Source organism: Convolutriloba macropyga, chromosome 9, assembly GCF_964194025.1.
Source record: "Convolutriloba macropyga chromosome 9, txConMacr16.3, whole genome shotgun sequence".
Lineage (NCBI taxonomy): Eukaryota > Metazoa > Xenacoelomorpha > Acoela > Convolutidae > Convolutriloba > Convolutriloba macropyga.
Genome location: NC_134476.1, coordinates 27,762,203 through 27,789,479, shown reverse-complemented (window position 1 = coordinate 27,789,479; position 27,277 = coordinate 27,762,203). Strand labels below are relative to the sequence as shown.

At 33.9% G+C, this 27,277-nt stretch overlaps 1 protein-coding gene and 1 long non-coding RNA gene across 3 annotated transcripts in view; one reads left to right on the top strand and one right to left on the bottom strand.

The window, feature by feature from the left end:
• LOC142345707 (uncharacterized) overlaps positions 1–27,277 on the bottom strand; it is a 577,332-nt gene that overhangs the window by 455,002 nt on the left and 95,053 nt on the right. The gene's annotated exons all lie outside the window — the stretch shown is intronic.
• On the top strand, positions 12,875–13,357 carry LOC142345299 (uncharacterized). The gene is made up of 2 exons (XR_012759305.1): positions 12,875–12,938; positions 13,015–13,357. It is a non-coding gene; the product is annotated as an uncharacterized LOC142345299 (long non-coding RNA).

The window sequence follows — 27,277 nt, the reverse complement described above, 5'->3', positions numbered from 1 at the left end:
TTATCTGGGAATGCGGCTTCAGTAATTATATCATCATCATTTATCCATGAATATAGATCATCATTTATGTTTACAGATATCGGTGAATTTGCAAAACAACTCTGTTGAACCGCTTCACGGATATTATTAGTAGGACTATTATTAATGCGACTACTATTGCTATTCCTATTAGATTTACTCCTTTGATATTTTTCGTCAAATACATCTGCGATGCAGGTTCCCTGATATACAAAATTATCTCTATCATTATCATTATCATTATCATTATTAGCAAAGCTACTTCGTAGATCATTATCATTAACATTATCATTATCATTATCATTATCATTAACATTATCATTATTAGCAAAGCTACTTCGTAGATCTTTATCAATGACAATATCACTATCATTATTAGCAAAACTACTTCGTAGATCATTATCATTATCACTAACATTAACATTATCATTATCATTAACATTATTAGCAAAGCTACTTCGTAGATCATCTGCGAAGCAGGTTCCCTGATTATCATTATCATTAACATTAACATTATCGTTAACATCACCTCTACTACAATTCAAACAAAAACACTCATTATATATTCCTAGATATTTACCTTGATTAACTAGAATATTGAAAGCACTTTTAATTCTAAATCCTCTATCAATAAGATAGATCATATATTAACTATCGATACTATCTGGAGTTTGATCTCTCATTAAAATCTCAATTGGTGATAGACTTATATCTTTACCTATATCTTTTATTCTAATATCACTCATAGCATTATTATCAATATTAAATTTATTATTGAATTCCTCAAAAGTTAGGATGAGCATTTTTATATAATAAATTTATTAAGTCTAAGTCTAATTATAAGTCTAAGTCTAAATACAAATCTAAATCAAATCTATATTTATTATATAAAAATGGAAACAGGTAGTGCAGTTTTTATTTTTATTATTATAATTGGAATTTGCTATATAATTTATGATTCAAGACCAAGTAAATATACAAAACTGGAAGAAAGCTTCGGTGGATTTATGAATAGGAGTCTAATTAGATTTGAATATGAAAATTCACCATTACATACTATTGTTTATGGTGGAACTGGTACAGGCAAAACATATTTTATTAGACAATATTTAAAATTATACTCAGTCCAAAATCAAGATCTGCGAAGCAGTTTCACTGATCAAGATCAATATCAAGATCAAGATCGAGATCAAGTTCAAGATCAAGCTAAAATTATAGTTATAGTCTGTAAAGAGGACAGAGACAGGATAGATCCTGAGTCTAATAAGTTTTATACTGGGTTTAATAAATGTGATATAAATATGATCACAAAAAATAATATGCATAAATTTCAAAATTGTGTAATAGTACTTGATGATATGGGTGATAGGTTAAATAAGGATATAGATTATTATTTTACTGAAGGTAGACATTATACTATTCAATAGATTGTAATGTGTCATAAACCAGCTCAAATGATTAATACAGCAAGAATGAGTTGTGATACTATTTATTTAACAACTTATAATGGACCTGACCTATTTAAAAACTTTAATGAGATATATAAATGTGAACATGACTTCAATAAAATAATTAGTGAATTAAATAGTAACTAATATAATTATACAGATGGAATGTCAGATAAACTTCGTTATGGTATAATTAAATATAATAAAAAGGAAAATACTTTTATTATTTTTAGTAGTAATAGAACAATGATATATGATTTAAGAGTTGGTTTCCTTGATTTAAAAAATCTTAGTTTAAAAGATGATTTAGAAAGAGAAGGCATAAATAAACTTATAGCATATATGAAACCACTAATGATTAATGCAACAGATAGAAATGTTATTAATCATGATAATTATCAGTTTCGTTTTAATAAACTTCTTACTTTAAATTGTATTAAAATACAGAATGATGTTCTAACTAAAGAAATGATTATGGGAAAGGGTATGAAAATTTTATCAAATATTGGTGGAATTATAGGCGCAGGTTTAATTATATTTAGTTATATTTATCCCGATTCAATATCAAGAAATGCTGGAACTGTAGCAATGGGAGCAAGCACAATGTTGAGCAAAGTAAATACATTAGTTAATGTTGGATATGGAGAAGAGTTGGAAGGTGACACACGAAGCAGTTTGGTAAACCATGAACAAAGTTCGTATACTGATCAGTGTAACTGTGACTTCGTCAATGAAGAGATGGGAATTTTGAATAGAAAGGGAGGAAGGTTTTTAAACAAACTATATGGAAATAATGAAGAATTCAGAGAAGAAATTATAAATTTTGTTAAAGATAAAAAAGAATTAGATGTTGAATTGATCTTAGATAAGAGATGTAAAACTAATACACTCAATACTTTAGGAAATAAATATTTAGCAGAGTGTATCACATCTAAAGATAACACTAAAGATTTAATTGAAATCATGGCTAAATATTATCTGCGAAGCAGTTTCAATGATCCACAAAGTTTGTACACCGATTCTACAGCATAGCTAATATTATCTGCGAATTTGCGAAACAACTCCGTTGAGCAGTTTGGTAAACCACGAACAAAGTTCGTTGGAGAACCACGAGCAAAGCTCGTTCACTGATAATTTTATCTATTAAAAATGCTTCTACAATGTTTTGAGTGTAACTATAAATGTGAAAACATTGCTGTTTTAATATATCATTATGAATCATTTCATAAAGGTAAAACTGATAAATGTATGTGTGGTAATATAATATTAAGTGGTATTTGTGCTAATGATTTTTCCCCATGGGGTTGTTCTTTAAAAAATGAATCTAGTTCTAGTTCTAATTCTAGTTCTAACCCTAGTTCTAGTTCTAACCCTAATTCTAACTCTAGTTCTAACCCTAGTTCTAGTTCTGGTTCTGGTTTTGGTTCTAACCCCAGTTCTAGCTCTAGTTCTGGTTCTGGTTCTATCTATGACTATAACTCTCATTCAGATCCTAACCCCTACCCTAACCCTAACCTTATCCCCAACCCTAACGCTAACCTTATCCCTAACCCTAACCTTAACCCCAGCTCAGAAGTATTAACTAGATGCTGTAATAAGTGTAATTATGTAAAACCACTAAATAATTTTGATGAGGTTAAGTATACATGTAGAAGTTGTACTTCAGCTAAAGTTAATTGTCCATATTGTACTTCTGTTGTGAGATATGATGGGATACGGGATCAATTAAGAAACAACATCCAGATATAGAATTGACTAGAGGATTTAGTAGAAATCTGCAAAACAGGTTCCCTGATATAACTGATCGGTGTAACCGCTTCGCGGATAAAACAATTAATCCTAGTTGGCAAAGTCCTAGAGCTGTAAGTCCTTTAGTTATTAACCAAACAAGGGATAGTTTTTCATGTAAATACTATAATTTTGTATCATTTCTTTTTAATAATGGAATAAATATAGAAAAAATAAAAGAAAATATAAATTTATTGAAAAGTATAGATAATTTGAAATAAAAAGTATAAAAAAATAAAAAATATTTCAAAAAAGAGAGATTCACTCTTTAAGAGCGAAAAAGAGCAATCTTTTCTACTGGGGATCACTCCGAATAAGTGTGAATCACTCTTAAAGAGTGAAATGTAAATTTTGCTTTGATTTTGCGATTTTTTTTGTTTTATTTTTGATTTTAATTGATTTTTTTATTGAATATAGAGCTAATATATAGTAGTGGATAAAACAAGGGATTCAACAAACAGTAAAATTTGGCCCGATTTGACATGCCGGCTTAGCGTTAGGAGAAAGGGACACATTTTACTGGTGGCTGGAAGCCTTGTTTTATCCACTACTCATCGGATCAAGATATATACGAACTTGCAAACTCTTTGCACGGCTGTCAAAAAACAAGATCTTGGCAACATTTCCAGGAAAGATTAACCATGGCAAGATATATCAAGTATTAAAAAATCAATAGCACCCAAAAACAAGATGTAGCAGGAATTCATAAGATTAAGCAAGAATTATCAAGAAATAGCAAGAATTATGAAAATTGTCGGAAAAAACTGCCCCGTTCGTTTATTAACCCACAATTGAGCCACTTCTTTCCAGTATAATCAAATTTTTAAGTGGATGCTAGCTCGGTATGTACATAATACACACCTTATACAGGACCGCCACCGTGAAGGCCCACACTAAAGTCTCAAAAATCTAAAAGTTTGTATCACATAAGACAAAAAAACAAGCATTGAAAAAACAAGACAGCAAAAAAACAACACCCGGAAAATTGAATACATACAAAGCAACAACTGTATTTAAGCTATTTCAGCATCTTACCTCAAATACGGAAAAAAGTCAGCTTTAAAACCAAACATTTTCATAACTCTTTTTTTTTCAAAAAAAGGACTAATTCTGACAGTTTAGACTCTTCGACACACTTTTCTCAATTGACAGTAAAAATTAAAACCGCAAAAGAGCTCAAAAAGAACTGGAAAAGATGAAGTTTCAAGTTTAAAACTAAGTGTTGTCTTTTTGACAACGAAAGACAACACTTTAATTACAGAACGCAATTTTGAAAAAACTGTACTTCTTTTTAAGTTAAGAAACGTCTACTAGCGATCTCTATCAGGTTTTGAACGATAAAAGACCGAAACTGGAGAGATTTTAACCAAAAGAGGCTCAATTTTTGAAGACAAATTGTACCTATTGCTTAACAGATAATGTTTTATTATATATATATATATATATATATATATATATATATATATATATATATATATATATATAGCGCCACTATATATATATATATATATATATATATATATAGCGCAATCAGTACAGTAGTCTTGTACAATCAATAGTTCAACAAAAAAGGCAAAAGGCTGACAACACATTTGGCTCTGAAAAACTAAATGCAGTTTAAAAAAATTTCCTTCAAAAATCAAGTTTGTTTTTAAAAAAATTAACAACACTTTAAAAGACAAATGTGCCAGTTTAGTCACATCAGCATACTAAAAACAACTCGTAACGACAAATCAAGGTCCAAAAAAGCAGGACAACTCAAAAGATTAAAAATTTCTAAGTTTTAAATTGAGGTGCATTTTGAAAGGAAAGACTTTTTGACAACGAAAGACAGTACTTGATTTACAGAACCCAAATTAGAAGAAACTGCATTTTTTTATAAATTGAGAAACGTCTATTATTGATCTTTATCAGGTTTTGAACTATAAAAGACCGAACATAATCAATTGTAGAAAGAATTGTATTAAGGGTTGAAGTGATTTTAAATCCATTGTTTGTGTGTTTGAATGGTATTTTTACTGATATTTGACCAACAGCAACGGATTTGAGAATCCGAAGACGAAAACGTTTGCTTAAATAAAGGAAGTCTTGAAGACAGCATATTAAAAACATAATGTTGAGGAAAAGAGCTATCACTATTTTCTGATTGGTAATTCCTCCCCTCAATCAAATCAGATATTAACTTTAGCAAGGCTGTAAGTCAAATAATTGCAGTTGGCGAGAGCAGAGGAAAACAACTTCAAATTTTTTTAAGAAATAAAAAAGTAATTGCTCGATATTAAAGTAACAATTCTGCAGTTCTACTTGATAATTTGATTTCGTGTTTTGTCATTGAATTGTATGTGCCTAATGATTGAAATTGGTTAATTGTCTCTACTAATTCCTAATTGTCACGCAATGCTAATTCTAACTACTTCGAGTTGTAGCTAATTTTTTGTCTGGATTGTCTGTTCATGGCCAATTTTTCTCTGGATTACCGGTTCATATTTCCACCACCACACTTCGGGTTGCTTAGAAAAAAAAATTTTTATGTGTCAAGAACTATCAAGATCTTATCAAGTTACGCCAAGAAAATTGCTTGACATGTCTTGATAGTGTCTTGTCAAGATCTTATCAAGGTGTTCCCAGAAATGTTTCTCTATCACTATCTTGGCAAGATAATTCAAGTTTTACAAGAGTTAACAAGATCTTGCTTGGCATGACAAGGTGTATCAAGTTTCGTTTCACTGGGAGCCAACAAAATGGATATGATTGCACTTAAACGGCAGTTGAGTATTTGATTTGTCCTATGAGTTTTTCTGGAGGCAGGGCTTAGTTCAGCAATTGATTCAAAACAAGTTAGCGGAGCTTTTCATACACCCCAAAAATGACTGGAGCTATTCTGTTAAAGTCCCTTCCTTAATTTAGTGCAAATGCGTCCTTTACGCCCACCAGGGGCACATGCATATTTTTACATAGTAACGTGCTATATAAAAAAACTAGGTTAATTAAAAATTAGGTATTGTGCAATTAAGGTCAACCGCAACTTATTAAGTCAACAAAGAAAAATTATTAGAAGAGACGAATTTAACCTGACGGGTGATAAATTTGCTGGAAAGCACAAAATTGCTATAAAAGTTTGAAACTCTGCACGCTTGTAAGCGATCTATAAATATTAGGAAGTTAAAGTTGCGAGCTGAGCAACTGTAACACCGCTTCTGTTAAATTATTTGATGACACTTTGGAAAACGCTAAAGTCACTGATGTTTTGTTTCTATATAATATGATCTTAGTCAACACAAAAAACCCGTTTCAACGAACGAAAATTTTATTTAGTGTATAAGTTTTGTAAAAAAAATAAAAGAGGAAAACGGATGAGCGGTGCCAAAACATACATCAGCTATCGAAAACACATATTCATATTCTTTCTCAAGTTCAATCACTATTTTCATTTATGCCAGTTAGATTTTATCAAAGTTTTTTAGTGAATAAATCAAAGCGCATCAATTAAATTAGAATGCATACCCAAAAGACACGAACCTAAATCCTTCTGTCTGACCAAAACAGAAATATAGGTGAGTTTTCGTTCACGCAAATTGTTCTACACTTTACTTTTTAGTTGTGTTTTCAGTTGAAACATAAAACAATTTGCCTTAAATTATTCCTTTGTTGAATAAAACTAAAAGAGAAGATTTTAAAAATCTGTTTTAGTTTTGTATTAAATAGGAAATCAAACGTCGTTTCAAGTTGAAAAAATTTAGAATCAGAAAAGCTCCTATTCTGCAAAAACGCCTGCTGTCTTCATTCTTCTGTACGATACTTAAGTTTTACTTTGAAGTGTTTTCTGTTCAGACCGTTTAACAGAAACTCCATTTTGTTAAGTTTTTTGTAAAAAAAAAACAGGAATTGATTTCCTGTTTTGTATTAAAACAGGAAAGGTAACTGAGTTTTTCTGTAGTTTCAGACTATCTCTTTCTATGGGCAAATCTTAAGCAAAACATTTCATCGGATAGTTAATTTTTTTGTTCCTGTAAGATATTGAAAGAAGTAAAGTTCGTATCTAAAGAATTTGATTGTTGTCTCCTAAAGAAACATTGACAAAATTGGTATCGCCACTCTTAAACTCCTATACTGGTAAGAATTTGCAAGCATCTTTGAAGGGATGGATAACTTTGAAGAACTTGCAAGCCGAAAGTTTAAATTACAATAACTTGCAAAGTGAATGATTAATCAGTAAGAGCTTACAAATCGAGGATTTATCTTGTAACTTTTTGGCTTACTAGCAAAACATTCCAAAAATGAAAAAAAAACTAAAAGAAACTATAGTCTCAACGTTTAATCAAAAGGAAAACATAAAGAAGAAAATCAGTGAGTGGTATCGAAAAACTCATCAGCAATCGTATACACATCAAGAGTCTCGTTTTCATGTTGAAGTACAGTTTTTGTTGCTCTGCTATTTAGTTTTTATCAAAAAATCTAAGTGCATACATCACAACGGAACAAATAAATTAGAACGCATAGTCACAAAACAGGAATCTAAAGCTTTCTGATAGACCAGAAGAATAAATTTAGGTGAAATCTTGGTTCCCTCAAAAAGTTTTCTACTTTAGTTTTCAGTTGCGTCTTCAGTTGGAAAAAAATAATTTGACTAAAATTGTTGCGTTGCTGATTAATGCTAAACGATTGATCAAACTTGGGGGGGGGGGGGGGGGCAATCTTGGCATTCTTAAAAAAAGAGACCAAAAATCCTATGTCCCTTGTTTTTAATTGGGTCTCAAAAAAGCTATTGTATTTGTTCTTTAAACAGGAAACAAAATGTGGTGTTGAGTTTCTTTAATTAAATGTAACTTTCGGAAAACTATCCAGCTGTTGACTGAAATTCAGTACAGGAGACACTCTTATTTTGCTAAATTGATTGCTTTTCATGTTTTTTTGTACAATACATACAATTTTAATGGATTTTGCTTTTTAAAATGCTTTCTGTTGAGATTGTCGGTAAAAACTCTTATTTTGTGATTGTCCTTATTTTATCAAAAGTAAAAAATTTTTCTGGGTAACTGAGTTTTTTGTTGTTTCAGATTTAGGCGAAATTTAAGTAAAACATGCAGACCAACAGTCTAGTTTTTTTTCCGGAAACAATACTGAATTATTAATTTCTTGTATCAGAAGAACCCAATAGTTGAATCCTACAAAAACAATGACCATATTGGCATTGCTAATCATAGATTGGTTTTCTGGAAAGAACTTTCAAATTTCTTACAAAAGGATGGCTAACTTGTACGAACTAGCAAGTCGAAAGTTTCAAATCGAGGATTTAAATTGTAACTTTCTTGCTCACAAAAAAAGTTAACATTTTCATGATGCCCTGACAAAAAGCAAAAAAAAACTTTAGTTTTGACAAAACCTTGAGCTGACTGTTGAAATTCAGTTTTTTTCAAAAAAGTGATTACAAATTTTACATTAATTTTTCCCCGAAAGTAAATGTGTTGTTTTGGTGTTCAGTTGTGTCCAAATTTCAAAGACTTTTTCTTTGAATAATTAGTCTGTGCAGGAGGAGTTGGCAATTAGGTTTCCACCACTTGCTTCTAGGGTCAATTTGACAGTTCTACAAGCGCAGTTGAGTGATAACTTATAACTTAAGAAAGCAACCCAACTAAATTCGAATTATTCAAAATTTGACAATTGACTATTGCAGTAGAATAGTTTATTCGGCCTTTCAAACTGGCTTTTGTATGTATTTATATATATATATATATATATATATATATATATATATAGGAGTATATATATATATATATATATATATATATATATATATATATATATATACTCTAATAATCGTACAGGTAAGTTTATCTAAAAAATGAATTTACCTGAACCGTTCTGTTTTTCCGTTGAACAGACCCCAAATGAAGAGATTTCTGTTCAGATTGTCAGCAGATAATCTTATTTTGTGATTGTTTTTTGTATCAAAATAAGAAAATTATTCCTGGTAACTGAGTTTTTTCGTTGTTTCAGATTATTTCTCTATATGGTCGCTTTTAAGCAAAATATTAGGTAAAATGGTCTTATTTTTAGTTCCATAAACTATTTTGACTCATCAATTTTTGTATTAAAAGTACCTAATAGTTGTCTCCTTTGGGAAGAATGACCACATTGGCATTGCTTATCGTAGATTGGTTATCTTAGAGTTTCTTACAAAGGAATGGTTAGTTTTTGAGATCTTGCAAGTCAGATGTTCAAAATCTGGTATTTAAACTGTAATTTTCTTGCTCACAAAAAGTATCAAACCAAAATTGATAGTTTCTTGATGCCCTGACAAAAAAACTAAAAAAAATTTAGTTTTGCCAAAACCTCAACCTGTCTGTTGAAGTTTCTTTTGTTTTTTATGAAATTTATTTTCACTTTGACAATTTTTTTACCCAAAAGTAAATTTGTTTTTTTTTGTGTTCAGTTGTATACTGCAAATTAACTGCTGTGACTGATTAAAGAGTAGATGACGACAGAATAAAAAGATTTGTTGAAAAATATATACACTCTAAAAAAAGTTCAGGTAAATTTACCTGAAAAAACTCCTTAGTTACCTGAACCGTTCAGGCATAACTTACACATAAACTTGCCTGAATTTAAGTCGACAATTACCTGATTTATTCAGGCGTCACTGGCTGAAATTATAAACTGAAAACTTTTACTTCAAAAATACCTAAAAATAATACCTGAACTGTTTACGTGATCCAAATTTTTCAAGTGTGTTTACCTGAAAAAAAAACAGTTATTTTAACCTGAATTTTTCTGGTGCAGCTCAGGTAAACACACTTGAAAAATTCCAATCACCTGAACAGTTCAGGTATTTTTTTAGGAATTTTACAGTTGAATTCAGGTAAACGTTCAGCCAGGTAAACGTCCAACAATTGCACACTCTGGTTTTGAGTTTTCGTAATAGAAAAAGTGGCGTTGATATCTTATGATAGAAAAATAATTCGAAAACGGTTTGGCAAGTATTTGTTTTCAATTACTGCTTTTTTAGTTGATATTTACTCACGCCTTTTTGGCAAATCTTGGTGTATATCAAAAAAGAAACGATCAGACTAAAGATTAATCTTAGCTGCAACTTGTGATCATTGTTGAGAATATAGATAGATTTCGATTCTAACAAAGATCAAAGCAAATTTCTTTAAAACAAGAGAACGAAGATGAAAGATGACACTATTAGTCAATAAGCACATTAGAAAAACTGAATAACTTTTCAAATTGAAGAATGGTAACGCATATATATGAATTCTTCCTAATATTTCCAGTGTTTGAAGAATAGTGATTTTGTTTCTCAATTCCTTATCGTCAGCGTTTATTATTTCAAATGAGCTATTGGAAGTGCCTTTTCATGTCCTGTGCGGTCTTGATTCTAAAAATGTTACAGAATTGTCCAGAATTTTAACAGATTTGGAAAATGCCAGGTCAAGAAAAACCAAGAATTGACAAGGGAACTATTCAGAGTTTTATGAAGATCCTAAAATTGTCAATGTGATGTTTTATCCGGGCATTGTTTTGACAAATGACGAGGATATAGGCATATTAAAAATACCCAATTCAATTAAAATGTTTGTGCTTATTTACTATGGTATTATAATTCGAGCTGTAATCAGAAATCAGACATTGCGCTCAGTTAAATTGTCGACCATTTCTAAATGGCGTTTGTTGACACCATTTTTTTGCTGGAAGTACTTCGCAATTTATAAATTTGTTAAAGGTTGTAAATTTGGTAAAGGTTTTTTTTGTGTACAAATAATTTTAAAAAGCTTTTGAGTTGTTGTTTTAGTCAGATTGTTTGGTATGTGATATGCGCTCGCAAATTTTCTATAGTTTGTGATATAGAGAATCAACAATATCCAAAATCACATATTCCATGCTTTTAGATAAACGTATGCCAAAAATTGAACAAATCCAAACGCATAAATTTGAGTATCTTTGAAATGTCGATAAATGAGAATATTTGACAAATTTTGACACTTATGTTGGCAAACGATTTAACATAACAAGCTCCGGGACGCGTTTTCAAGTAGTCTCAATTTTTGAATAATTTAGTCACTCTTCAATTGCCACAGTCCGTTATTAGCTCATGCGTCATGGAAAAAAAGAAGCTTTATCACACAAACAGGAAAATGTGTCTCACGTTTCAGGATGTTTACTTCCATACACAGGGAAATACTAAAGAGTTCACAAATAAGTCAATCGCTTTCAAACTCTGATCTCTGAGTTTCACGCAAAATGATGTTTTGTTTCTCTTCGATGCGTGAACAAAAAGTGGAAATTTGACTGAAGAAAAAAAGCCGGCCTCGCATATACATTCCCCAATTTTGAAAATATTGGAACAATAAATAAGAAGAAACAAACGGAGAGACTAGCAAACACATTTCATACATGCTATTAGAAAATTATGAACTCTGTCAATTAGGTAATCGACCATTGGAGAAGGGTGAAAATGTGGAAACATCATTATAATCAACCCACCCCCCCCCCCTCCTCCTCCTCTCCATGCAACCCTTGATGTATAATGGAGAAAACCTAATTTTTAATTCTTAAAAAACCAAAAATTTGATCACCGTATCTTTGTATTGTTACGTTAAAGTTTTTCACGCGTAAGATCTTAATTTTGAGGCCATCTGTTTCTCCTAACGCATGCCGTGTATCCGCGGACAAAACTTTAATACAGAATGGGCGTTGGCAGTTATGAGTTGACATATTTAAGGATATTTTGTTCTAGTTACCAAATGTCAAATGTCTCGTAATTACATCAAAGTAGGGATTTTTTCCGTTTGTGCCAATGTGTGCATATTATTAGCCCCCCCCCCTCCCCCAAATCCACGTGCCATAATTGTGCATGAAAATTCATTATGTTGTGACACATGCTTGTAACTGGGGGTGCGTAACATAATTGGAGGGGGGGGGGGGAGCTGATGGGAAAGGCTGATCAATGTTACCCCGGATCTATTCTGCCCCCCCCCCCCAGCTTAGTGGGAATATATGCTTTATGATATGTTTTATATAACCGGTGCACGTTCTATTTTATGGTCTTTCCCATTATAGCCCCCCCCCCCCCCTCCCCCCAGCTTAGTGGTCAGATAACATATAGCCCCCCCCATCATGGTATTTATACCATAATGGGGGGAAGCTATAATTTCATGGGGGGGGGCTATAATGGGAAAGACCCCTATTTTATTACATAACATGTTATATAACATATAATTTGTAACGGGGGCATAAAACCACTGGGGGCCGAATAGATCCTTACCTACCCATCGGATTCTCTAAATCAGTTGGAACCAAGATCCTAGTCCCCCTTGCCATTTTTTTACATTGCAGTCGGCACTCGGGTGCCAACGCGTGTGCCTCGTGCCAGGGCACTTTATCTATCGAACGATCACCGTTTGTTCTGATATACGAACAAGACACTGCTACGCATCCCATTTGTTCTACTTCATTTCACTATTCTTTTATCAATTCTCGCGACATTTGACAAGAAGTCGTTCCTTTTGGCACAAAAGTTATGAAAAGTCAACCATTGAATGCGAATTGTCAGTTTTCACACAATGGTACAAGAAAAAGCGGGTTTTATCACTGATAAATATGTGTCGAAACTAGGTAAAATTAGTTTTGTGTCATTCATAAAACCTCCTAAGTTATAAAAAGTCGGAAAACCAATTAAATGTAAGTAGCTTTACCTTTCTAATTAAGAGTGATTCTAATAATAACTGATCAGACTGTTATAAAATGTCTATTTTAGCATCACAAACAGAATGGATTTGGTTTCATCAGTAGTGAAGAGTATTGTGTGTTGGGGATTGTGTATGTTGTCAATGGGTGTGTATGTAGTGCTAAGTGCTCCAATAGTCTCTCAGACGGCACTGAATGCAGTAATAGCTGCTGCTGCAGTGAGCAACACCACTTACAACAACACTGCAGATGGATATGTTCTCTTGGACTACCATGATGTCAATGCCCCCAATGCTGAACTTTTCTGGCCCATCTAAGTGACTCAGCTGGCATGAACTTATCCTTTTTCTGACCAATTTACCATATGTGGTTTATCAAGTAACCATGCTTTCAATTAACGCTTTTTATTTGCACTTCTCTAGCTTGAGCTGTATGCTTAACGTCAATTTAACATTATGCAAAACGTTATGGTACGAAATGCATGCAAATCGGCTGTGTATTGAATAGCTATTGGATAGATAGCCCCCCCCCCCCATGAAATGTACAAACCTGTTTCTGTGCATGAACCTGTTTCTGTTTCTGTGCACTGAACGAAAGTTTGAATTTGGTGATGGATATTCTAATGTTCAATACTCAATTATTTGAGTCGCTATCATAAAAAAAATTGCTACAAGAAATGCTACGAAAAATTGCAAGAATTTCGGAAAGACTTCAATTGATATGAGCATTTTTATCACTGCGCTACTTATAATAGCAGCTTTGCTTTTTTCTCTTTTGCTTTGACACCAAATGCATTTCACGGGTTGAAAAGCCTTGAACCAAAACAAGAGGCTGAAAAAATAAAGCAATTTCCGAACTTGTACATACGCTGCAATATTGTGATATCCCGGGTCGAATTTTGGTCCAAAAATAAAGAACGATTAGCGGTGAATACCGGTTTTCACCCCATTCACCGGATTTCAAACTGCCGTACACGGGTTTGAACCTCTCACCGCCTGCATGCAACAAGTTATTCCACTGCGCCATCTGTCACGTACGGAACATTTTCCTGCGAAATTAGCGGTTTAATGTTAAAAATTTGCTATTTTTATTGGTTTTTTCACACCCCATTTTTCGCATTGAACGCAAATTTTACACTTTTAATCTTACACATCTTTTAGCGATTTCTGGCGGTGACACTTCGACCCAGGTCAATTCCAGTTTGAGTTTAGCTAGTTTTTGTGCATTTAGTTTATCGTTCTCGAGAGCAAAAATAGCTTTGAGTTTTTGAAAACTACATGGATTTCAACAACCAAAACCATAGCTTAATTCAGCTCAACCTGACAAACATCTCAGATTCGGTTCTCAAAATTTCGAAATTACTGTTAGAAATTATTTCAACTTTTTTTTGGTAATATTCTACCAAAATAAGAACCGGAAAGATCTGATTAGTTTGTGGGTGCACATTGTCTGCACCCGCAGACGCACATGCCAAATTTCTCGTAATGAATTAATAAGCAACGAGGATCTTTTCTTTTTGTCCCCCCTCCCCCAGTACTTTGTGATCCCCCAGTTTTAGAGTACGTGAAATTACCTAGTAAATCATTATGTAAAAACAAGGCCCGTGCGTCTGGTCCGTAATAATAAGCACTCACTACGCGGGGGGACGGGGTCACAAAAAGGAAAGACCCGATAATGACATGTGCTCTGTAACTGGTGGAGTTTAACGTACTGAGGGAGCACAAACGGAAATGACGCAAAAAACCCATTGAAAAATGGGCAGTGTTTTTATGCATAATATTCCCGCATAGTTTATGTTAATCCCTCAAAACCATTGACAATTAAGAAATGATGATCTACCACCCGTGCTATCGTTCCTAAAATAATGAATACTTTCAAGAAGTAACCGATAAAAAATAACTTAAAATTGCCTTCAAAACGTTTAGTAAAACAATTGTGCGCGTAATTTTGTTGGCAAATTTTTTTAGTGAGCATAACATTACGTTGCGATTAACCGATTTCTCGAGTAAATTTACTCGAGGTTGTCACTATATTCCACTCTTCGTCAGCTAGTTTATCGCAGCCGTTTAACCGCGATAGTTCCAGAAAAGTCACGAATCTGTTCTCTTTCAGCCCCCACTCCAGTTGGCATAAATTTTGTACGCCACTCAGGCGCACGTGCTAGTTTTTTAACATAATAAGTCCTAAGCATGAATATAATGCTTTTATCAAGATAGATCCTTCAAAAAAACGAAGTATTTTTGGAGTTTCGAAATGCCAACTAGCCGACCGACATTTCAACGAATTTTTTTTGACTAAACCAAAAAAAAACTGACATAGAATGGACTTTGAATGGATTGGGAAAGATATCCGATCATAAAAATTGAAAACCGTAAAAGTTGTGGTCAAAATGCCGCGTGTGAACAAAAAACCTCTAGCGAGAAGCAAATTTTTGTTCAAACACCGTTTTCTCACTCTAATTTTAAATTAGACTGAAAACATTTTACGCCGCGAAATCACTCGCTCTTTTTCTCCACTTCCTGTTTCGGGTGTGACCAAAATCACTACTCTAATTTGATATCAAAAACGTTCAATAGGTGTGAGCAGATCTTAAGAAAACACATTGCCCGAACACAGTTCAAATTACAGTTCAAACACAATTCGAGTTCTTCAAATTGTAAAAGAACCTGAAAATTTATGGCTCTACGAAGAAACTACGCCAAGTTTTCAAAATCAAGATTTTAAAACTTGTGTTAATAGATTGAAAAGAGACTGAGAGACCAAAACAAAAGACAGCAGAGTTTTGGATATTTGTTTGAGCATTCGTGTTATGCCAATATTGAACACCCTATTAATCTTTCAACGGAAAACTTTTTAAACTAAGACCTAGATAAAAATCTTGAACCAATGATGGTCGTCGGAACGGAAAAAAACTTTGAAAAAAAACATCAAAATTAGAACACTGAACATGAGGGAAAATACAAACTGAAAAATACTGTCATAATAAAAAACCTTTTTTTCTAAATAGTTGAATTTTTTTGCTGATTTCATTTTTCTCAAATCAAAGCGTTAACCGAGCTTGAGATGTTTTTTTTTAGATATTTTCGGTGCACAATGCATCAAAGCCTCAGGAAAGACGCAAAACTGCGTTTAGAACTGTCGAAAACCGTGCTTAAGTAATGCCAATTATCAGAACAATTCTTTGACAGAAAGATCGATATTCGAAAAAATTATTCATATATGTTTGGAGTTTGACGTGACTTGAAGAGTGACTAGTCAGAATATTTGTAATTGGGCTGTCCATTCGTAGATACTATATCCAAGAGCATATATGGCTCCAAGCACGTCAAGGCAAAATTTCTTGTATGATCTTGCTATGGATTCTAAGAAGCTTGGGCATCCTTTTCAAGATTTTACAAGGTAGTTTAAGCAGAGCAGCACCTTTTTGATGATTTTCCCACAGATCGAACATTTTATGATCTTGTAAATCATAATATCTCATTATGGTCTAGAATATGGTATCTAAGACAACATATATGATCTTGGAAGTGGTTTCAAAATTTCACCAAAAAAATTAAAAACTGCAACCAAATGAATGTTTTTTAATCGATTATCACAAAAGGTAAGTTATATAATCGTGGATATTGCATCTAAAATTTCATTATGGTCTTGGATATGGAATCTATGTAACCATAGAAAAAAATGAAGTTTCATCTATTCAAAAGAAAATCAAATTATGTCACATTGCTTTCAAAATGGGATCGAAAATACGTCATTTGAGACATGGTATTGTTTTGTTTATGCTATTTGGTATGGTGTCTTAGATAGCATACACACCAAACATGACTTCGGTGTAATGGATATATTGGGGTCAGCCCGGGTAAATGGAAGAAGGATAAATAACAGAACTATGGAAAATTTGTTAATGATTTTTATTTTAGTTAACCGCAAAAAGATTGCGAAAAAGAACGCAATTTATCAACAGCAATTGCGTTGATCTAAAGCAGTTACATAAATGAACATTCCAGAAAGTTTTAGCTGCTAAAGACAAAAAACTTCCAGTAAACTGAAATTTTTGGAAAAAGAAAAGACTTTTTGCATCTTCTGGTGTCATTTTAATAATCTCGCTGACTAGTTGAACAATAAATTTGATCTGTACCTCAATTATTCAAAATATAAGAAGAAACACAAAAAGAAACGGCAATGATATTATGAGATCAATGTCCAACATTCAAGATTATCTGTCTCAAACTTAGCGTTTTCATTCAAGACTCGCATTCAAAAAATTAGAAACAATTCAGCAAAGGAAATCAAATAAAGTAATGAAAATTTGTGTTAAATTTTTTCTTCAAACTATTTTTATTAAAAATTATTCATCTTGCTTTTGACTGCAACAGATATAAGGACCCTTTTAAAAAATTAGCTTTTGAGGCGGCGAAAAAGAAAAACAAACAAATCAGCCACACAAATGTCTGGACAACAACGCGATTTAGCTGAGGAAAGCTTAAAGTAAAAATTAAGAGAAAAAATGAAAGTAAAGCTATGTAAATGCTGAAAAATGATATCCAAACTATTGAAGAAGATTTAAAGAAAGTTTCCTGGTATAAAAGAGGAAATTTTTCTGATACATGGTGGCTAAATAAGCAACAGACTCTTCGAATTTAAAAAGCAATGAGACAGATCATTTTTTGACGTAGTGTTTATGATTGATCAAAGGACAATCAAACCAAAGTAAAATTTTCAGATTTAATTTACACAGAATTCCTAAGTTCTCAAGAATTACACTTAAGTGAGGAGCTTATTTACTCAATTGAAGAGTGTTAAATTTTGCTCCAATTGTTAAGGTTGCCACATTTTATTGAGCCTCCCAGCCCAAAAAGATTGCACCAGACGACTAATTTATCTTAAGAAAACAACATAATGCATTCCTCCTTCTGTTATATGAGTTCCCAGACCCATCAGTTTCAGTGCGACAGCAACTTGAGATCCTGACTCCGAAGAAAAAGCAACGTAACCCATTGATCTTTAAATTTCAAGATCATTCTTTATTACTTCGCAAAGAGAATTTCCAGTATCTTCAACAATTGTACATAGAGAAGTATCAGCAAAAAAATATAATAAGCTAATAGTTAAGAAGGCCAATCAAATTTGAAAATCGCGTTTTTCTCATTGTAAGCTGCGCCTCACTCCCGTACAAACGACACTCACTATTGGAAAAATTGCTATTTTTCAAAACTGAAGTTCTTTTTGGTTCACAGGTATTCACTTTTATAGCAATTTTTCTTGGCTTATATTTCCCCCGAGGAAAATTTCTCATTTCTGTGTCCTTCGAACCGCATCAATTCTGATTTCTCACTAATCCTCACTAATCCTAAACTTCATGGAAACTTTGACTTGACCAAATTTCTACAAACGTAACAAATTAATATGTCATTATTTTATCATGAATTGACTGATCAATGGATGTGCTTATTTTTTTCAGATTGATGCCTGTGATACCTGTTCAGCGTTTTATAAATTAGTGAATTAATGAATCTCATATATGCAATAATTTTGTTCTTATTTATTCGCCCTTCATTCTTCTATTTTTTTCAGACCATATTTCATAATACCCACTTCTAACTTATAACTTGTACATATTTATTTCATTTCCCGCTACGTGATTGGACATGTCTGCTCATATCATTTTGATTTGTAGATAACCACTTCAGTATTTGTAGCGCAGTGTCTGTGCAGCGAACTCGACAGCCAAATAATGAAAACTGACATGGCGCAGTCAGCAAACAAACAACCTCCCCTGGGAATCAATGCTTTTGGGACAAACCAACACCCACGCTACCTCTCTGATGGAGGGTACAATACAAATTAGCCTTGCTAGCCAAGGAGAATATCATCTTGGATAGACTTCTCTGCCCTAAACCAGAAAAGTTAGAACTGTCCCTGGAACCTATATACGCAGAGACACCGGTTCTTCAGCACAATGGGAACGAGAACATATTGCTCAAAACCACCAACAGAAGATGAATTGTCAAATGCCGAAGACTTATTGAAATAGACATATTGCGTGGAGATAAACCGTGGCCACTTGCCGATCAAAAAATCGTCTCATTGCTCTATCTTAGCATCGGTGTGGACTGGCAAAAAATTCTTAACAGCAAGAATCTACACATCATGGTAGACACTCCTACAGCCCCAGAACTTTAGAGGATTGTGGAGGACGTATTCATTTGACCTCAAAACAACGATGTGGCCAAGAATTCTGTAGGCACGTCTTTTCATCTCGAAACAACTCCGGGGAGAAACAGTTGAGCGTTTCTCCGGAAAACTTAAAGAACTAGCGGAACATTGTGACTTTGAACATAAAGAAGAAACAGTAATCAAAGATGTCTTCATCACCATCTTAATCATTCCTGAAATGCAAAATGAGCAATTTAAACAAAGAGTGGAACCGAGGAAAGCTCTTGAGCTGGCTCTCAACATGGAATTCAGGATGCTAAATCAGCACCAAATAAAAACTTACAACAAAACTCTCATTCTGGCAAGCGTTAATACCCACAACAATCACCAGAAAAATAATCACCACAATACCCAATCAGTCCTCGCTCCTATAATTGTTCCCTCACAAACTATTTCCACAGAAAATGCATGCGACCACCACAATTCCACTGCTCCAAATGTGGGCACAATGGATTCTTTTAGATCGAGATAAGTGCATTACCAAAGCTAAAACTCGTAAAAAGTTTGGTTTGTTAAATCACTTCACCAAAGTATGCAGAAAACAAAAGGCACAAAAAGCCTCAAATCCCACAAAAATCAGGCAAAACATCAGAGGAAGAATATCATCCCCAGGATTCCGAGAACTTCTTATAATAATTGTCAGAACTGTATGAATCAGACTACAGTAACAGGAAGACAACTTGGTTGCCAAGAAACGATTATCTCAAGAAAATTGAACCTCTCAACATGCCCAACAAAATTGGAAACATCTCAATTACGCTAATGGTTTATTCAGGAAGTGATTGCAGCATTTTGAACAAGTCACTCGCAGCGCTAGTGGTTAATAGCAATCCATATGCAGTATGGGTAAGCAAATACAACAAACCATAACTGCGGACATTTTGAATTGAAACAATTCAAATTGAAGTTTACATTCGAACACCAGTAACAAGCAGTGGCTGGCATATTTCAGCTGTCACTTTCTCACTTGCTGCTGATGGCCTCAAACTGCTCATCGGTTGCAATCTCTTCGACAAACTAGGACTTGCGGTCAAACAATCCTCATCTCAAAAAAGTAAACAAGTAAGTAATATCTCACCACATAACGCGTTCAAAGAAAATCTAGCTCTACAATTTCCAAATCTGATATCTCGCATACCGAGAAGAAGAAACCATATAACAAAATCAAATTTTTACAAACACTTTCGAACACGACTACCAAACAGGAGACGTATACCAAACATTTACAAGATGAAATAAACTCTGAACTTAAAAAACCACGATGAAAAAACTCGATGAAAAACACATACTAAATTTTAAAAAACTGTTCAGACAAATACTTTATTTCACCAATCGTAGGTACTGTTTAAAAGGATCGATCTGTAAAACTTGCACTTGATTCAAAATTCATTAATAAAGCGATTCACAAAAAATAAATACCAAACGTCTTACATAGATACATTAATGAACATCATATCTCAGCAAATTAGTGGTTCCGCGTCGCAAAGCCCTACATGATTTTGAACTAGTTTTCAACTATTTTTCAACTAAATCTAGACCCTGAAACAGCCAATTACTGCAATTTTAGCGTAATAAGTGTTGATATGGCGGGCACATACCGATTTCAATCTGGGTTCAACGGCCTCTTAGAATTGCTTGCCGAATTTGAAAAAGCAAAGGATTACAGAATAATAGGATTGGAAAAATCAGGCAAATCACACAAAAATCAGGCAAAACATCAGAGGAAGAATATCATCCCCAGGATTCCGAGAACTTCTTATAATAATTGTCAGAACTGTATGAATCAGACTACAGTAACAGGAAGACAACTTGGTTGCCAAGAAACGATTATCTCAAGAAAATTGAACCTCTCAACATGCCCAACAAAATTGGAAACATCTCAATTACGCTAATGGTTTATTCAGGAAGTGATTGCAGCATTTTGAACAAGTCACTCGCAGCGCTAGTGGTTAATAGCAATCCATATGCAGTATGGGTAAGCAAATACAACAAACCATTACTGCGGACATTTTGAATTGAAACAATTCAAATTGAAGTTTACATTCGAACACCAGTAACAAGCAGTGGCTGGCATATTTCAGCTGTCACTTTCTCACTTGCTGCTGATGGCCTCAAACTGCTCATCGGTTGCAATCTCTTCGACAAACTAGGACTTGCGGTCAAACAATCCTCATCTCAAAAAAGTAAACAAGTAAGTAATATCTCACCACATAACGCGTTCAAAGAAAATCTAGCTCTACAATTTCCAAATCTGATATCTCGCATACCGAGAAGAAGAAACCATATAACAAAATCAAATTTTTACAAACACTTTTGAACACGACTACCAAACAGGAGACGTATACCAAACATTTACAAGATGAAATAAACTCTGAACTTAAAAAACCACGATGAAAAAACTCGATGAAAAACACATACTAAATTTTAAAAAACTGTTTAGACAAATACTTTATTTCACCAATCGTAGGTACTGTTTAAAAGGATCGATCTGTAAAACTTGCACTTGATTCAAAATTCATTAATAAAGCGATTCACAAAAAATAAATACCAAACGTCTTACATAGATACATTAATGAACATCATATCTCAGCAAATTAGTGGTTCCGCGTCGCAAAGCCCTACATGATTTTGAACTAGTTTTCAACTATTTTTCAACTAAATCTAGACCCTGAAACAGCCAATTACTGCAATTTTAGCGTAATAAGTGTTGATATGGCGGGCACATACCGATTTCAATCTGGGTTCAACGGCCTCTTAGAATTGCTTGCCGAATTTGAAAAAGCAAAGGATTACAGAATAATAGGATTGGAAAACTACCTATTGCTTTCTTGCTGAAAAACCGATTGCTAGCAACAGATCAGAAAAAGAACATAAAAAAGGTTTTAATTGTACTCACATACTTGATGAGGAAAGTCTTAGGATTAATCTTCCCATTTGTAACTGTGCAAAACTAGAAATCTACTGGCTTGAATATCAGACTTCAAAATCAGGAATTTGGCCAATCAAAAGTAAAACATCCACAATCTTATCTCTAGAAGCACCGAAACCGCAAAGAAATTTTGTTTTTTCCGGTTCAGTACATTGTATAAGCAAACTCATTCCAGACGTTGCACAAATTAGTCATCCATTAATTCCTTTATTACGAGAATCCGTTAAACTTGTTTGGAATAATACTCATGAAAACTGTTTTCTCGAAAAAAAGAATCGCTTCGCAAATGCAACTGAAAGTTGTTATCAAAACCCGTAAATCAAAACACGAGAGTCAAATATGACGCTTCACGTGCAGGGCTTGGTGAAGTTTTAGAACAACTAAAAGTAGACGTGTTAAAACCCATTGCAATTTCGTATAGATTTTTAAATTCTTGCGAAGAAAAATAGAGCTTTAATGAAATAGAACTCTTAGGTGTAGTTTGTTCTATTGAAAAATTTAAAAACTATTGTATCACAACAGATCACTTCCTTCAAGATTAAAAGAAAACCGCTCAAACAAACTCTACATCCTAAACTAAATCGCTTAGTAAAAACCATTACAAAACATTCTAAGTACGCATACCCCGCGTCGCAAATATCAGTTCACACTACACACGCTTATCGAAATCATCCTCATTTTATCCATAATTTCCAAATTAAGAATGTAAACGCTCCCGCAGGTCAAGAAACGCAATTATGCAAGACTAACTTCCCGCCTATTAGTACACATTCCTATCATAGTTGCAACAATAAAACAACACACTTAAAACCAATGCTTGTTGCCCAACTATCTTCTGGAAATCAGTTGCATCAATTCAACTCAAATTTTTTAAAAAGAAATTCTATAAATAAAATCAGTATGCTTTCAAAAGAACGCATAACTGAAGTTAGATTCAGTGATTGATCCTGTGCTCCAGATCCGCAAGCAACGCCAGCACCCGCTTCGCCAGCTGCATCATCCAATATTAGCACACACCTCACAACTAGCCCCCAAATATGCCAACATCATAGGAAAGGCTTCAGTAAATCCCTAATAGCCTCCCTCACAAGCAAGACTGCGGAAATCAAAGAAGTGTGCGATTATATCCTCAATGAAAACGCGGAAAGATTAAAACAAATATTCCGTATATACACTCATACTGGCGGGATCTCCACGTACGATCTGGATGTGTTTCTACTCATAAGAAGATATCTATTATCTATTCCAAACAATCTGCAAGAAGCCGTACTAGATGGTTTACACGCTAGTCACCCGGATACATGAGTATGATCTGTATGGCCACACATTGCTTGTGGCCATACATGAATGAGGAATTGATCGTCAGACCAACAGAGTGTAAACCTTGAACTGTGACTGGTACTCTTAAATCAGTAGTTTCTTCCAAGCAATCCCACCCCCATATACCAACCGAACCAGAAAAACAAATTGATTTTGGATGACCTCTCTATGACCAAAAACGCTTCGAAATATACTTTCTCGTCGCAATAGATTGTTTTTCTATATACCCCAATGCATACATATTTGACAAAGCGAATGGCTCAAAAGCAACAAAATTTTTGAAAATGTATATTGAAAATCATGAAATTCTTCGTTTTTTTGGTTGGATCAAGCAAAACGTCTTGTGGGATTTCAAGTAAGGAGTTTTTGTGATAAAGATATTGTAAAGACAGATATTATTGAAGCTCCTGTTTATGATCATCAAGCATTTGGACTGGTGGAAAAACTGATACAGAATATTAAGAATAGATTTGCATAAATTTAATAAGATAAGTCGGCTACTAATTCTGTCAACAAAAAGCATGCACTAAAGACTTTTGTTCACCAACTGCAAATATGTAAGCAGAAAACTGCAAAGATCTCGCCCTTTGAGGCACACTTTGATAGAAAATCCAATAGCCCGCTAAGCCTAATCTGTACTACACATAATTTGTCTTATCTTTCATACGAGAACAATAAAAAGTACAATCTAGATGAAGATACAATTCCTTCTGAGGCCATCTATTTGGAAGACAAATGGGAAAAAGGCTATTGAAGCAAAAATGAAGTAAAAAAGTAATGACGAAGGCTACAACAGAGGCCAACGAAAGGGAGAAGAAAAATACAGATGGCGAATCCAGATTCCTCCGCTTAATATTCTGTCCTCCAATTACTTGAACAAAAAAACGCCACTCAAGGTGTATGCTGATCGCCGCGGACCCAGAACAAGCAAAAAAATTCGTAAAAGAAGAGATCCAAAATCATGTGAAAAAATTTACCGGCTAAATCAGGGGCAACAAGAAGGTGAAACATAAAATATGCGGTCTGGGCAGTGGAGTCTCGTTTTCAAATTCAAATATTGCACGCACGACGCGGGGTTTGCGTCACTAAAGTACCCCAATTCTCGGCCATCAGGTGCCAACAGGTAGAAACGAATGTCAACTATATGGGTGAACTGATCATCCCCAAGACAAATACACAGTCCACAGCGTTGCAACTAGTTCCCCTACTACAACTAACACCACTGCATATGGGGGATCCAGCGGCAGAACTAGATGGATAACAACCTATTACGTTTTTGAAGTCACATCCTCAGACTCTCTTATCACCGCCCCACCAAAAGGTCAACGCAGAGCTTGTTACAACAAGCAACAGAAGAGACGAACATCTCGCCGGTAATTGGAAATTTATCTCCTCGCGAACAGAGAGTACGGTATTTGGCTGACTAGAGAAGCCTGAACACTGAAGACTACAAAATCACCAGAACCATTTACGAGCCGGAAGCGAATGCCAAATCTGACAAGATCTTGTAAAACGCAAAAATTCTACATTATACTTTCATAAATATCACTAGCTATGATAGCCATTGAATATATTGTTACTATATACTTATCCGGGGACCACATATTAATATGGTTAAGCTTTTACTGTTAAATGGTTGAACAAAATTTTTATAAAAGCTCAAGGGAGTTTGTGATTACTGTTGATCGTTATCTTATTTTAGCGCAGTAAATCTTAATCGAGGCAATAATTTAGTTCTTATTTTTTTGCCCTTCGTTCTGCATTTTTCTCAGACCAAATTTCATGTTTCCCACTGGCAATTTATTGCTTGTTCATATTTATTTCATTTCCCCATGCGTGATCGGGCATGTCTTTCCTTCCATTTAAATTTTAATTTGTTGATAACCACTTCAATTCATAAATTGGTCTTGTTAATCCAAATTCAGTTGTCAGAATCTCTTTTGACTTCGCTCCACAAATCAAGTTCAAAACTATGGAGGCATTTTTTAAGAGATTTGGCATAAGCATTGGTAAAAACAATAAGTAAGATTCAACATTAATTTCAAAATTGTGTCTTCGCGCAGCGTAGTCTACAGCAAAGTAATAAACTACGACATGGCCATTGATCATAAGCTTATTTAAATTGATAACACATACTGTTTCGCAGACGACGTCTACATCGCTAGAAAAGAAAGAATTTTGGAGCCTACATTGATTTATTACAAAAAAGTTTTTCAGATATGAATTAGGAGAACTTGCGGAAAACTTTAGCATAAAGTTTTTGTGCAAAACCACAAATATTAGTTAGGCCTTCGTATTACAACGATAGCAGACAATAAATGTTATTTTGAATAGACAAGAATGGAGCAGCTGAATAGTTGCGCTCTTTTTTCCACCGCTTTTTAAAGAAATAGAACTTTTGCTTTTAAACATTGATGCCTATCATTCTAAAACCTCATGAAAATTAAACTGTTGAAACAAACTTATTCATTTTTTCGTATTATACATTTCTTTTTCATATTTTATAACAAAATTGATCAGATTACAGTTTTTGACGATGCTCCTGGGAGGCAATGTGATGGAATCCAACAACTTCGCGTTGAGGTAAAAGTGCTGTAATCCGGTAAGACAGCCTTGAAGTTGGAGTTGAGAAACCTAAAAAGATATGTAATGACCTGAATGAGAGCCTTAGAGATGCGGAACGTTACTTAAGCAAGAGTTGCGTAATATTGAACATTGTTCCTTTCGACGCAGTGAACATTGTGGATTTTTGAGATTGATCTATTGACTTTTTTGAGATTATCTGGGCGTACAAGATATTATTGAGTCGTTACTAAAATTTAACCATATTATACTGGGTTTTAGTAGCTTGCCTTACAGACTAATGCCATCCATTAAATTTATCATGTTCGTTGATAAACACCAAATCTATGCCTCTCGATGGAAATTTAACAAACAAATGGGTCCATTGAACGGGAAAAAGATGTATATCAAAGAGCGGCTACCATTACTGGAGGCTAAACTAAGGCAATTTTTGTCTAAAATTGGCTATAAAACTTCGTCAAAGAACTGTTTAGTATCAGTTTAAAGCTTTTGAAAGACAACGGAAACAATACTTACGTGCCTGTAAAAAATATTTACAAACTTAAGCTCTGAAAAATCCAATGAAGCAACCCAATTCAGAAGGAATTGCTACAAAATGAACTAATAACAAAAGAACAGCTCAACAAGTATATGATTATGAAAGAATCAGCCGACTGTAAGCCAGTTTTTCTCCTGATATGAAAAAAACACATTCTGAGCCGATTTACCCCAGAGTTTTTAACGGCACTTTGCAATGGCTTCTAGCAAAACTCAAGCGTACAACTAACTCCCAATACTGAGGATAACAAACTCAAATATCAAGCAATACTGACGGTCCAATATTGAGCAAAAAAAATCTGGAGTTGGAAAAACTTTTTTGGTATATTTTTTTTATTCCTTGCTTTTTTTTGAACTTCAGAGACATTGCAATTCTCAGCAGATTTTCACGGTGCGTCTTTGGTTATAATAATAATTCACTCTTACTTTATAAAGTAGGCGTCGATCACAGGCAGTGAAAGACTTCACAATTTTCTGTGATCCTTTTTACTATTTCCTGAACGGTTAATTCAAACAAGAATTCGTTTTTCTTTGAAATTGATGTGAACCGAACCATCAATTGTATAACTGGAGTAAAAGTGATAAGTTACAACAAAATGAAAGATTGTGCTTTTGAGGACTTGCAATTTTCTGCAGTTCCTCTAAAGTCAATCCAATTTGTCGCCTTCATTTAATGGAAAAAAAGTAGGAGCGATCATATAAGTCTCACGATTTTCAGTGAACTCCTGGCGCGCATACCACCTAAAAA